Source organism: Planococcus citri, chromosome 4 (genome assembly GCF_950023065.1).
Source record: "Planococcus citri chromosome 4, ihPlaCitr1.1, whole genome shotgun sequence".
Lineage (NCBI taxonomy): Eukaryota > Metazoa > Arthropoda > Insecta > Hemiptera > Pseudococcidae > Planococcus > Planococcus citri.
In genome coordinates, this window is record NC_088680.1 from 13,100,297 (window position 1) to 13,114,095 (window position 13,799).

Here is a 13,799-nt window from a genome sequence, read left to right on the forward strand (position 1 = left end):
CTCAACCAAAAATAACACTGAGCTGGGTACATTATCTAGATCTTGTAAAAAGCGCAAATGGCTTAACTCAAAATCCCAACAACATTGCAAGTTGTTTGGAGTTATAAGGGTACATATCAAAAAACTCCACCTTTTTTGAGCAAATTTTGTACATACAAAGTGTTAATAAACAGTTTTGATTGTTTTGAATATTTGTTAGTTAGAAATAGTCACAAGGAGTGCATTTTTATTGTTTTGTACCTAATGGAATTTTTTTTTAAATTTATCACTTTTCAGAAAAATGAATTCGCACATATAATGAAATTTTAGTTTTTTGAGAAAAACTCAAAAACTAAGCACTCTAGAAAAAAAACTAGGTAACGACATTATGTGGATTGGAAATTTAATTCTCTACAACTTTGTTATCATAAAATTTGTTTTGGACGCTTCCTTTCACCTCCACATCAACTTTAATGAAAGGTTATAACTCAAAATGTTTTCCAAACGTTGAAATATTTCCTCTGTAAGATTTTATTTTTCAATGTGTTCTTAAGTATGCTAAATGAAGGTCGATACCAGATCTTTAAAATGAGGTGCTATTGCCTATTCGTTCCTCACAATTAATTATAAGTTGATAAAAATAATGAATCAAGTTTTTTAAAAAAAGAAAACCACTCTCCTGTAATATTTCATTTTTTTGAGATTTAACTTTATTACTCCAGAGGTGCGATATGTAGACAATCTTATTATTATGTGCAAAAATATGATGAATTTGTCCAAAATAAAATCACTACCTACTTTTCAAAGAATTTCAAATGACTGACTTTGGACCTTTGCTATGCTGTTAGTCTGTTGAGTCGTTTTCAATCAAAACCTAGTAAAGCTCTGTGGAAAATACTCAAATGTGTTTTGAGATATGTAAAAGGTACCTATCTACTATTGATTACAGATTGATTTACCATAAAAATGCAGATTTAAAATATCAATTAATTTGTTACACTGATGCAAGTTTTGCAACAAACGATCTCAAAGCTCACTCCACTAGTGGAATTTTGATTAAAAGTTTTGGTACTCACTTAATAGGGACATGGCAAAAGATGGCTGCAAGCCTGGGAGGTAACTTGTTGCCAATGATATTGAAATGTTCACATGACGTCAGCTTCATTCAGCCAATCAAACTTTTGCTTTTGGTTTCTTACCTCCAAATTGATAACTGATAAGGGAGCCAGGGCGCGGCCATCTTTGCCATGTCCCTATTACTTGGTCATCACGTTGCCAACCCAATGTTGCTCTAAGTACAATGTTAGCAGAATATTATGTATTATGTGAAGCAACAAGAGATATAATGTGGCTTTGCAAATTCTTCAATTTCTTAGGGGTAAATATTGATAAGCCAACCACGATTTTTGAAGATACGTAATAAAAGTTTCATTAATATTGCCAAAAATCCAGTAAATCATAAAGGTATAAGGCAAATTTTGTAAGAGAAGAAGAAAGTGGAACCATAATTTTACAAGAAATCAAATCTATGGGTAATGTACCACTATTCCGTCCATGTGCCTAATCCCGACCACCATGTATATCTTGTCTATTACACTAGGCCAAGGCATATTTGTTTTCCGGTTGAAAATGGGCTTAATCAATAGTTTAGACCCTAAAACAGAAAACAGAGTGAGGTTTTTCAATTTGAGTTGTTTTTGTAGTCAGGAGCAGGGCTGGTGACCAAAACGATCGTTTTGTTCTGTTCTGTTCCATTCATGAACTAATCACTTCGCATTTTTACTGTTCTGTTCCGTTTCATTCATAATTTTTGTGTTCTGTTTTGTTTTGTTCTGTTCTGTTCCGTTCCGTTCTTTTCCAATATTGCAATTTTTGTAATCAATCGCAGGTATGTACTTGTATAGATAATTTTTACAAAAGTGTAACACAATATGGATCTCCTAATCCCGACCTACCCGTAAAATCATGTAAATTCAGGGTGGTTGGGAATGTGGACAGTCATGTTTAAGGTGCCTCTGAAGAAAATTCCAGAAAGTCATAAAGAATTATTCTATAACCCCAAAATTTTAATATGAGTTTGGGGAAGGTTCAATCTATCTTTTAAGCCATTTACTGTATTTTCATATGAAATAGTATTTTATTGGTTGCTTGCTGCACTTTCAAATGTGGTTGGAATTAGGGTACCTAACTTTTTGGAGGTGGTTGGGATTAGGATACCAAATTTTGAAAAATTGTTTTTGAGTTGTTTTGGAAAAAAATTCGAAAAACATATTAAGGATTATTCATTTGCGCCAAAATTTTGATATGAGTTGGGGGAAGGTTCAACCTACATTTTAAGCCATTTACGACGTTTTGAAGTGAAATAGTCTTCAATTGGTGGCGGTTTTACAAAAAGTGGTTGGTTTTGGGCGCCCCGCGCCCTTACCCTTACTAATAATGAATCTGATATGCAGTGGTTGCCGCTTAATGTGATCAGGTTGGGACGGAGTGGTTGCTATTCTATTAACCAAATTATTCCTATACTTAAACTTGGGTACTGTACATTTAATAATGATATCTAAAAACGTACAAAAAGGTGGAAAATTTTCGGCAAAACGCGAGAATCACAATTTTAGCAAAAAATAGAACTTTATTGGCAAAAAAATGGTACTTTTTGGCAATTTCTGAAAAATAAGTATGTGAGGCTTTTGATATTTTTTGGGGAAAAGCAAATCTTTAAAAATTGCATAATTTTTTTCAAAAAGTGAAAATTTTTTGCATTTTCTAGGTAGGTAAGAGAACAACACTTTTTTTTTGCGATTTCAAGGTTGAAATTCACCCTACACTCTGATAATGCAAGACCTTTGAACAATTTTACCAAAACACAAGACTTTTTTGCAATTTTTTTTTTTTTTTTTGACAAAAAGTATTCCTATTTCACTGTTTTTTGAAAAATTTCCGATTCTATTAACCGAATTTATTCCTCTTTGATTACCACAAAAAAACCAAATTCGTTCAATGTAAAAAAATACAACACTGTTCTGTCCCACTGACTTTCCATTCTATTAAGCAAATTATTCTAATAACCACAATGATAAGAAGCAGCAACCACTGTAACTTATTAATGAAACCATTATCAAAAGTTGACCAAGTTTTAAATTAATTTGTTCATTTTTATTCTATGTTTGTTTAGATTCAGCTTTCAAATCAGAGTAATCGGATTACCAAGTGCTGGGGAGTGAAGAAATATTGATATTATTATATTTCAAATGCACATTCTTACCTATTTGTTAAGATTACGTATATTTTTACACTTGGTACCTGCCCAGTACCTACACACCAACTTTCAGTTCACAAAACGCTTCCTTCGTAGAGCTACAGGTTTTTAAAGATGACAGGGTCGCGTTTTTGCATGCATTACAAGGTACCACATATCCGGGTTTCTCCGTTTCTTCACAAAAATACGCGATTCCGGATTGAAAAGAATGACGACGACAACGATGATGGTTAGAGATATTGTGTCTTTATATTGTGCTATTTGTATCATTATCACGATTTTGACTATGAAACTTCTATAGTTCTGTAAAATTCATTTTTTAAAAACTTTCATAGCTCTACGTTCGGTGTTTTTCATTCTTAAAGTCGATAATCACTCTTTTCAGCAATCAGCATCTCAGAAATCATCACTTAAGATGATTAAAATCGTGTTAAATTTTCTAGAAAGTGCATTTATGGAATAAGGGCGTTAAAAACAGTTTCGAAAATCGCTTTTTTGAAAGGGTTAATGTAACCGAGTGCCAAAGTTGAGTAAGGGAAATGAAAGGTAACACTTCTCGAGCTTTAAAAAAAACGTAACCGCGAAGCTCTAAGTTAAGTATTGCCTAAGCCACATAGGTTTAAAAAGTTCAATCGTGTTTTTCTCAAATCATCATTTTTTTCGAACGCCCATATTCCACCAAGGCCCTCAATTCCAATGTTAAAAATTTGCTCGAGTCGAGTAACGAAAATCTGAAATTATACTCGATCGTGCTGAACGTCAGTTTCAATAAATTCGTTTAATGGGCTCGGTTGTTCTCGACAATTTTGTTTTTTTCAAACGTCAAAATTAATGACCGCTCATTAAATACTAAAAAACAGCTGCTTTTTTGATTGTTCAATCGAAAACCAAACTTCACATTTGGGTAGGTATCGATGACGACCTCGTGGAAATTTTCAAAGTCACACCTATAATGCCAATGGTAAATCTAGAACCTCGATGACATGATATAGGTACCTACAATATTGCTCTAATGACGGAGAAAAATTATACAGATATAGCAAACGAAATCACGAAGCATTATATCATCGGTGCTCGTGGCGTTTTACATTTTACACCATTAATTCGCATTGATTAGCTAAATAACAGCTTTATCAGGTGGAAAAAGTCATCACTGCAGGCGTTGTTTTTCAATTTTTTCAGTGAAATAAAACAGCGCTTAGGTACCTAAGTGAAAACATTATAGTAGTAAGAATCATACTCAGGTAGAGGGATCATTGTATAGCTGATCTTTGTCAAACCTGAAATTGACTTTATTACACACGTTGAAAAATGGCAGCGAAAGTTTTTGGCGCATCTCTGTTGTTTTCGTATCTTTTTCTATGCATAATGTCTAACAACTGTAGCTACAAGAATATAACTGAAGACGAATATAATAACTTCAAAGGGTAAGTTACCATAACTAATTTTTTATCCGGGCATTTTCTCCTTTCGGTGCCATTCTGTTATCTGCTCATGTTTATTTTGTTAATTTCTTGACTCAATTCAACAGCTTTCTTGTTCTTTTTTTTTTTAAATTGAAAATTTAACGAGAAAATTGACAAAAAACAAACATTTGAATAGAAATATGCAAATGAATGAATAAATCTTTATTTAATCACAAGGATGAATGACCAGATAACCTGGTGTTGAAAATAAGATAATTATTGAATTAACCTTCGTGATTGTTTTTCAGGGTAGACGTTACAACGACTTGCGGATGTGTTAAATCTATGCAAGACATGTGCCTTAAGATTGACAAATTTTTAGGAATCTCACACGATAATGAAGCCTTTAAAAGCGGGTATCCAAAATGCGAAACCAAAAAGATTCAGTTACAAAAAAGCAAGACCCCAGGCTCAGAACTAGTTTTTAAGGACGTTCAAATGCTCCTCTGTTCTTGGCCAAGCAATTGTGTCGATGCATTTTACTACACTAAGGGTCAAGGTCCGAATCACGTGATGAATTACAACTGTGATCCTAGCAGTTGTCTTCCTTACAATGATATAAAGATTCAGCAATAATTTTATTTTATTCTTAGGTACCTACTACCTGCCTATAGTTTCCGCCTGTAACTAATTTAGTAATTTTGGTTCATTTTCTTATTGTATTAGGTTCACTAATAATAAAATTGCATTTATTTTACTCACAATATTTATTTAATAATTTTTCAAAATATCAATCTACGAGTACCTCTGCAACTTGGTGAAAATCTCTGTCTGCGACTTTCCAAAATCGATTGAGAGTAATTTCAGAAAATATATTTTGCCAAAAATTTTCAAAAGTTCAAAGTTGAGTTTTTTTTTGTAAGCTTAATTTTAAAAACCTCGTCAAATTTCGATGTTGGCGTTTGCAAAACCAGGGAGGAAGGAGGGAGGTAGGGAGTCTCAAAAATACGATCAAAATGTAAAAAAATGTCAAATATTGTGTGACATATCATTTTATAGGTTTCTGTGATCGCTGAATACGAATATCAACTTGTTTTATTGATTTGAGCCCTCAAATGTGTCCATTGGTCTCAAAAGTTTGCTGAGAAATGGAAAAATTATGTAGCATATGATATTGAGTCGTGATGAATAAAAACTGTGACCCAAAATGGCCCTTTATATGTGGGACAAATTATCCTATCGAAATTGTTTTTTTTTCTTTTGGTTCCGAAGAGAATAAGATTCATCGCTGAAAAGGAACTGAAAATTGATAAAAACATAGGGGACGTGAGGATGGATGGCGAAAAGAATTGGAAAAATTTTGAAAATCGTGGAATAGTCTTTCTATACCCAACCTGATTTGGGAAAAATAGCCCAGATCCAAAAAGATAGTACCGATTGCAGATTCTGCGCCGACCAAAGCCATTGCCATCAAAATCCAAGACCACTTTCAGGGTTCTAATACGTGGTTAAAAATTTTCAAATCGCTTATTTTTGAGTTAATTTTTTGTGATTTGAACATTTTTTTCTTCTGAAATATTTCACATTATACTCAGGCCAAAATGTCGAAAAATATCGTTTCTGAAACTGGAGAAATATTTTTACAGATACAGTGGTGCCAATTTTTTGGTCAATAATCATTATTGCCAATTTCAAAAAAATTGAGAAAAATCCATCAGATTTTTTCAGTTTCTTAAAGTTGACAATGAGAGAAAAAAATCAAAATTTTACCAAATTGACCAAGAAATCTGAAATTTGGGATATACCCCATTTTCAACATGCCAAATCGATTGGAAACTGTTTCAATCCGTTTTGAGCAGTTCTGGAGCCTCTAGCAGATTTTTGAAACTCGAAATTTCTACAAAATTTCATCAAACGGAGATGGAAAGCCGAAATTTAATTCGAAAACTAATTTCAATACGAAGTGAAGTCGACTATACATGGTGGTTTCAAATATTTTTGAAACTTCTAGCTGCTTTTTCAATTTCAGTTTTCCAAAAAACTACATACAACCTTTCAAAAAGTCACTGGAGGCTCCAAAACGACTTGAAATCCACCAGTAGTCGACTTCGTAGCGTATTGAAATTAGTTTTCAGAATAAATTTCGGCTTTCCATCTCCGTTTGATGAAATTTTGGAGAAATTTAAAGTTTCAAAAATCTACTGGAGGCTCCAGTAATTTTCAAAAAGTTGCTGGAGGCTCCAAAACAACTTGAAATCCACCTGCAGTTGACTTCGCAGCGTATTGAAATTAGTTTTCAGAATAAATTTCGGCTTTCCATCTCCGTTTGATGAAATTTTGGAGAAATTTATAGTTTCAAAAATTTACTGGAGGCTCCAGTAATTCTCAAAAGGTTGCTGGAGGCTTCAAAACAACTTGAAATCCACCAGCAGTTGACTTCGTATCGGCTTTCCATCTCCGTTTGATGAAATTTTGTGGGAATTTCGAGTTTCAAAATTCTGCTGGAGGCTCCAGAACTGCTCAAAACTGTTTGAAACAGTTTCCAATCGATTTGGAATGTCAAAAATAGAGTTTTACCCCAATTTCAGCCTTCTCTGTCAATTTGGTAAAATTTTGATTTTTTTCCCTTATTTTTGGCCTAAATTTGATTTTCAAAAATTCACCTGTAGGAACTCGAACACGCTTGTAACATTAGGGTGGCCCTTAAAAAAAAAATTTGAATTTTTTTTGGGACACCCCCTAGTTTGGTGCTGTTCTATGAGAAAATGACGTATACAAATTTTCAGCTCGATTGATGCATATTAACCCGTGCCGCAAGCCCCTTTTTGAAATGTAAGCTCCAAGCGCGGGAGCTCAGAATTTCCCCACGGTAACGCGTGGGAAATGAGACTCGATGCATCGCCGTCATTTATCTCTTACACGTCTCAAGTTGGCTACTGATTCCAGGAAGTTAATCAAGTTTCTTATCGGGTGTATGCATGCTAAGGAGGGAGGGGAGATGTGCACTTGATAAGCACTGTTTCATTTTCTCCACATTAGACTCCTTTATAATTGGAATTGCGTATTAATTTAGAGAAGTTGTTATTTACGCGTGTAAAATTGCGAAATGTGAATTTTCAAAATGGAAACGAGAGCAAAAGCCAACGCGAATAGAGAACCGATTTTTTTAATAGGTTTTGCTGAGCCTGAAATTGATGGAAACAAGTTACCGAGTATTCGTCAAACATTGCAAGTGTTTTTCCATTTCCTCAGAAGACCAGGAAGTAATACGACTATACGAGATAGTGCCTCTGAAGCTGTTCCGTTGGTGGAGAAATTTTGGAATCGAGCCAGAATTCCAATAATAAGGACCCAAAGAAGTATTGAAAAACTTGAAGAAATTTATAATGGCTGGCGAAGTTTAGTGAAGAGTAAAACGAGGAGAACACCTGCTCAAATTGAGAAAGAAAGGTTATTTGAAGAAACTTTGGACGACTTATTTGACATTTCCAGTAGCGACGCTTTGGAGACGACCCCGAATGATGAGGATAAGCAATTTCTTCTCAATCAACGAAAAAAAGGACGAATCGGATATATGAGTTCAGTAGATAAGACTTTGGCAAAAAAAGAACTACGAATCGAGCTAAGACGTTGCCAGGAGGAAAATCGTGAGCAGAGAGCTATTAAAGAAATTGGTGCAATGGGTAAGTACCAAAATTTTTATGTAAAGTTTTAATGAATTTTGGACAGTCGGATTGTCAAATTGGTAGGTACCAAATAAACATTTGATACCTACCTACCTTCTTTTGAAGAGAAAATAAACATTACTTTGAAAGTCATCCAGATTTCAGCTTTCGAGGTCAATTATTTGGTAAAATTTTGGCTTTTTTTCTCATTTTTGGCATGAATTTGATTTTCAAAAATTCATCAAAAATAAAAAAATGCACTTCAGCATCTGAAAGTTTTGATGAGTGATAAATTTTTGCATGTTCTTTCAATCTGGCTTTGTCTAATTTAAATTTCATGCGAGTCCATCCTGTTGATTTCTCATAAAATTGCGTGAGTACGTCAAAATACTGTTTTTCCATATTTTTAAGCTCATTATCCCCCCCCCCTTTGAGACAATGCACTTATGGGGCTCGACTTTCATATTTTTCACTTATGTAAAACACAAGAGATCGTATTTTTGTTGGATTTTGTCATCTTTTTTGTGTGTAAATTATCGAAAAAATTTGTCTCATTCTTGTTGAAAAATCGTTTTTTGGAAAAAGCAACCAAAAATCGACCACATCACTCAAAATCTGTCTAAAATGTGTTTTTTCTTTTAGAAAAATATTTGAAAATTAATTTTAGAATCGTAAGGTTGCCAAAATAAATAATTACAAAAGATGTCAGATTAATTTTTTTTATAAAAATTATTTTTCAGAAGAAAAAGTTGAATTGGTATCATCGGAATCGAGCGAAAATTCACTTGAAGAGCCTATGCCTACCTCAAGTTCTGCCGCAGATGAGCCTCCTCCAAAACGAGCTAAACGTGCTAGTAAACAATTCATCTCTCCAGAATTAGTAGCCGTCTTTGATAGATGTAAAGTAAGTGATAGAGATGCAGTTATGATTCTCACAGCAACTGTAAAAGCGTTAAAACTTGATCCCAATGAACTGGTAATCAACCGATCATCAATTCAGCGGTGTAGGCAAAAATTACGTGAAGAGGAATTTGATAGGATTCGTAAAGTGTTTGAAAATACTGAAAGTAATGCGATCGTCATTCATTGGGATGGAAAACTTCTCCCAAGCATTGATGATTCCAAAAAAGGTAATGTAGAGCGGCTCCCAGTGGTAGCATCGTATTTTGGAAGAGAGCAATTGTTGGGAGTACCAGAAATTGAATCATCTAGTGGCCTAAACCAAGCTACTGCCATCTTTGAACTGTTGTATGAATGGGACATCGCGGATAAAGTTCAAGCATTATGTTCCGATACCACTGCTTCAAATACCGGGCGTTTGAATGGAGCTTGCATTTTGTTGGAACAGATGCTTGAGCGAGAATTGTTATACTTTCCATGTCGACACCATATACTAGAAGTTGTGCTACGAGGTGTTTTTGAAGAAAAATTAGAATGTTCGTCTTCTCCAACTGTTCCACTCTTCAAGAATTTTCAAGCTTCTTGGATTAAAATGAACAAAAACAATTTTCAACTTGGGGTGGAAGATGCGTATGTGTGTCAAATGATAAGCACACAAGAATCTCAGCAATTAATTGACTTTTACTCTGAAGAATTGAAAATTCAACAATTGAGGGAGGATTATGCTGAAATGCTTCGTTTAATAATCATGTTCTTAGGAGGCGAAAAAAAAACGATTAGAGCACCTGGTGCATTTCATCACGCTCGATGGATGGCTAAGGCCATCTACTGCTTAAAAATCTTTTTATTCAGAGCACAATTTGAATTGGAAAAAAATGTGATCGATGGAGTTCGTGATATGTGCATTTTCGTTGTTAAAGTATACGCAAAATATTGGATACAGGCCACTTCTCCCATCAAAGCGCCTCGTCTAGATTATGAACTGTTGAAAGATTTGCATGAGTATAAGGCAATTGATGAAAATATTAGTAAAATTGCCACCAATAAAATGAGCAATCATTTATGGTATTTATCTCCAGAAAATGTGGCTTTATCATTCTTTGATGAAGGAATTTCGTTAGATGTTAAAAAAAAAATGGTCCTCGCTTTAAATAAAAATACTGAGGAAGAACTACTTTTCAAACGAATTCCCTTTCCAAGTGATTTGGAAAGTGACAATGATATGGACCAATTTGTTAATAAAGTTTCATGTTCGTTTTTCAACCGTTTTCAAATTCCCACCTCATTTATGGCTGAAGATCCTGGATGCTGGCTGTCAAATGAGGACTACATCTATGGGAAAAAAATCATTTCGCAACTGAAAGTAGTAAATGATACGGCTGAGAGAGGTGTGAAATTGATCTCCGATTATAATGCCATAATGACAAAAAATGAGCAACAAAAACAATTTCTACTTCAAGTTGTTGCACAACATCGAAAAGACTACCCTGATACTAAACGTAAAACACTTTTAAAAGGAGGCTGATGATTTTTTTTTGTTTTTTCATTAAAATCCATTCTGTTATTACAAATGTAATTTTTTGTTTCAAATATAATCTTGAAAAACATGTTCTAATAATTAGTTGCGAGTTTTCAAATGTGTACACAAATCATTTAATTCATCTGTTTGAGGAAACACGAATGTTTAGGATAGTGAAATCAAGTTGAAGTTGAGTCGCGTCAATATACGTTTCGTTTGCCACGCGCCTGTAGTGGAGTAATACTGAGCTCGCGCGCCTGATACTCTCATTAACAAAAGTGGTGTGCGGCACGGGTTAATATACATCGATTGAGTTCAAATTTTTTTTGTGTTATTTTCTCATGGAGTGGCACCAAACTGAGGGGTGTCCCGCAAAAAAATCGAAAAATTTTTTTCCACCAAGTATAAATAAGGGCCACCCTAACCTACACACCAACTTTCAGTTCACAAAACGCTTCCTTCGTAGAGCTACAGGTTTTTAAAGATGACAGGGTCGCGTTTTTGCATGCATTACAAGGTACCACATATCCGGGTTTCTCCGTTTCTTCACAAAAATACGCGATTCCGGATTGAAAAGAATGACGACGACAACGATGATGGTTAGAGATATTGTGTCTTTATATTGTGCTATTTGTATCATTATCACGATTTTGACTATGAAACTTCTATAGTTCTGTAAAATTCATTTTTTAAAAACTTTCATAGCTCTACGTTCGGTGTTTTTCATTCTTAAAGTCGATAATCACTCTTTTCAGCAATCAGCATCTCAGAAATCATCACTTAAGATGATTAAAATCGTGTTAAATTTTCTAGAAAGTGCATTTATGGAATAAGGGCGTTAAAAACAGTTTCGAAAATCGCTTTTTTGAAAGGGTTAATGTAACCGAGTGCCAAAGTTGAGTAAGGGAAATGAAAGGTAACACTTCTCGAGCTTTAAAAAAAACGTAACCGCGAAGCTCTAAGTTAAGTATTGCCTAAGCCACATAGGTTTAAAAAGTTCAATCGTGTTTTTCTCAAATCATCATTTTTTTCGAACGCCCATATTCCACCAAGGCCCTCAATTCCAATGTTAAAAATTTGCTCGAGTCGAGTAACGAAAATCTGAAATTATACTCGATCGTGCTGAACGTCAGTTTCAATAAATTCGTTTAATGGGCTCGGTTGTTCTCGACAATTTTGTTTTTTTCAAACGTCAAAATTAATGACCGCTCATTAAATACTAAAAAACAGCTGCTTTTTTGATTGTTCAATCGAAAACCAAACTTCACATTTGGGTAGGTATCGATGACGACCTCGTGGAAATTTTCAAAGTCACACCTATAATGCCAATGGTAAATCTAGAACCTCGATGACATGATATAGGTACCTACAATATTGCTCTAATGACGGAGAAAAATTATACAGATATAGCAAACGAAATCACGAAGCATTATATCATCGGTGCTCGTGGCGTTTTACATTTTACACCATTAATTCGCATTGATTAGCTAAATAACAGCTTTATCAGGTGGAAAAAGTCATCACTGCAGGCGTTGTTTTTCAATTTTTTCAGTGAAATAAAACAGCGCTTAGGTACCTAAGTGAAAACATTATAGTAGTAAGAATCATACTCAGGTAGAGGGATCATTGTATAGCTGATCTTTGTCAAACCTGAAATTGACTTTATTACACACGTTGAAAAATGGCAGCGAAAGTTTTTGGCGCATCTCTGTTGTTTTCGTATCTTTTTCTATGCATAATGTCTAACAACTGTAGCTACAAGAATATAACTGAAGACGAATATAATAACTTCAAAGGGTAAGTTACCATAACTAATTTTTTATCCGGGCATTTTCTCCTTTCGGTGCCATTCTGTTATCTGCTCATGTTTATTTTGTTAATTTCTTGACTCAATTCAACAGCTTTCTTGTTCTTTTTTTTTTTAAATTGAAAATTTAACGAGAAAATTGACAAAAAACAAACATTTGAATAGAAATATGCAAATGAATGAATAAATCTTTATTTAATCACAAGGATGAATGACCAGATAACCTGGTGTTGAAAATAAGATAATTATTGAATTAACCTTCGTGATTGTTTTTCAGGGTAGACGTTACAACGACTTGCGGATGTGTTAAATCTATGCAAGACATGTGCCTTAAGATTGACAAATTTTTAGGAATCTCACACGATAATGAAGCCTTTAAAAGCGGGTATCCAAAATGCGAAACCAAAAAGATTCAGTTACAAAAAAGCAAGACCCCAGGCTCAGAACTAGTTTTTAAGGACGTTCAAATGCTCCTCTGTTCTTGGCCAAGCAATTGTGTCGATGCATTTTACTACACTAAGGGTCAAGGTCCGAATCACGTGATGAATTACAACTGTGATCCTAGCAGTTGTCTTCCTTACAATGATATAAAGATTCAGCAATAATTTTATTTTATTCTTAGGTACCTACTACCTGCCTATAGTTTCCGCCTGTAACTAATTTAGTAATTTTGGTTCATTTTCTTATTGTATTAGGTTCACTAATAATAAAATTGCATTTATTTTACTCACAATATTTATTTAATAATTTTTCAAAATATCAATCTACGAGTACCTCTGCAACTTGGTGAAAATCTCTGTCTGCGACTTTCCAAAATCGATTGAGAGTAATTTCAGAAAATATATTTTGCCAAAAATTTTCAAAAGTTCAAAGTTGAGTTTTTTTTTGTAAGCTTAATTTTAAAAACCTCGTCAAATTTCGATGTTGGCGTTTGCAAAACCAGGGAGGAAGGAGGGAGGTAGGGAGTCTCAAAAATACGATCAAAATGTAAAAAAATGTCAAATATTGTGTGACATATCATTTTATAGGTTTCTGTGATCGCTGAATACGAATATCAACTTGTTTTATTGATTTGAGCCCTCAAATGTGTCCATTGGTCTCAAAAGTTTGCTGAGAAATGGAAAAATTATGTAGCATATGATATTGAGTCGTGATGAATAAAAACTGTGACCCAAAATGGCCCTTTATATGTGGGACAAATTATCCTATCGAAATTGTTTTTTTTTCTTTTGGTTCCGAAGAGAATAAGATTCATCGCTGAAAAGGA

General features: G+C 34.1%; 2 long non-coding RNA genes across 2 annotated transcripts; both read left to right on the top strand.

Annotated features, from left to right (window-relative positions):
* The first annotated feature begins 4,384 nt into the window (after positions 1 to 4,384).
* LOC135844511 (uncharacterized) lies at positions 4,385 to 5,405 on the top strand. Its single transcript, XR_010558551.1, has 2 exons — positions 4,385 to 4,662; positions 4,950 to 5,405. It is a non-coding gene; the product is annotated as an uncharacterized LOC135844511 (long non-coding RNA).
* Positions 5,406 to 12,244: 6,839 nt separating this feature from the next.
* Positions 12,245 to 13,265, top strand: LOC135844491 (uncharacterized). The gene is made up of 2 exons (XR_010558546.1): positions 12,245 to 12,522; positions 12,810 to 13,265. It is a non-coding gene; the product is annotated as an uncharacterized LOC135844491 (long non-coding RNA).
* Positions 13,266 to 13,799: the final 534 nt, after the last annotated feature.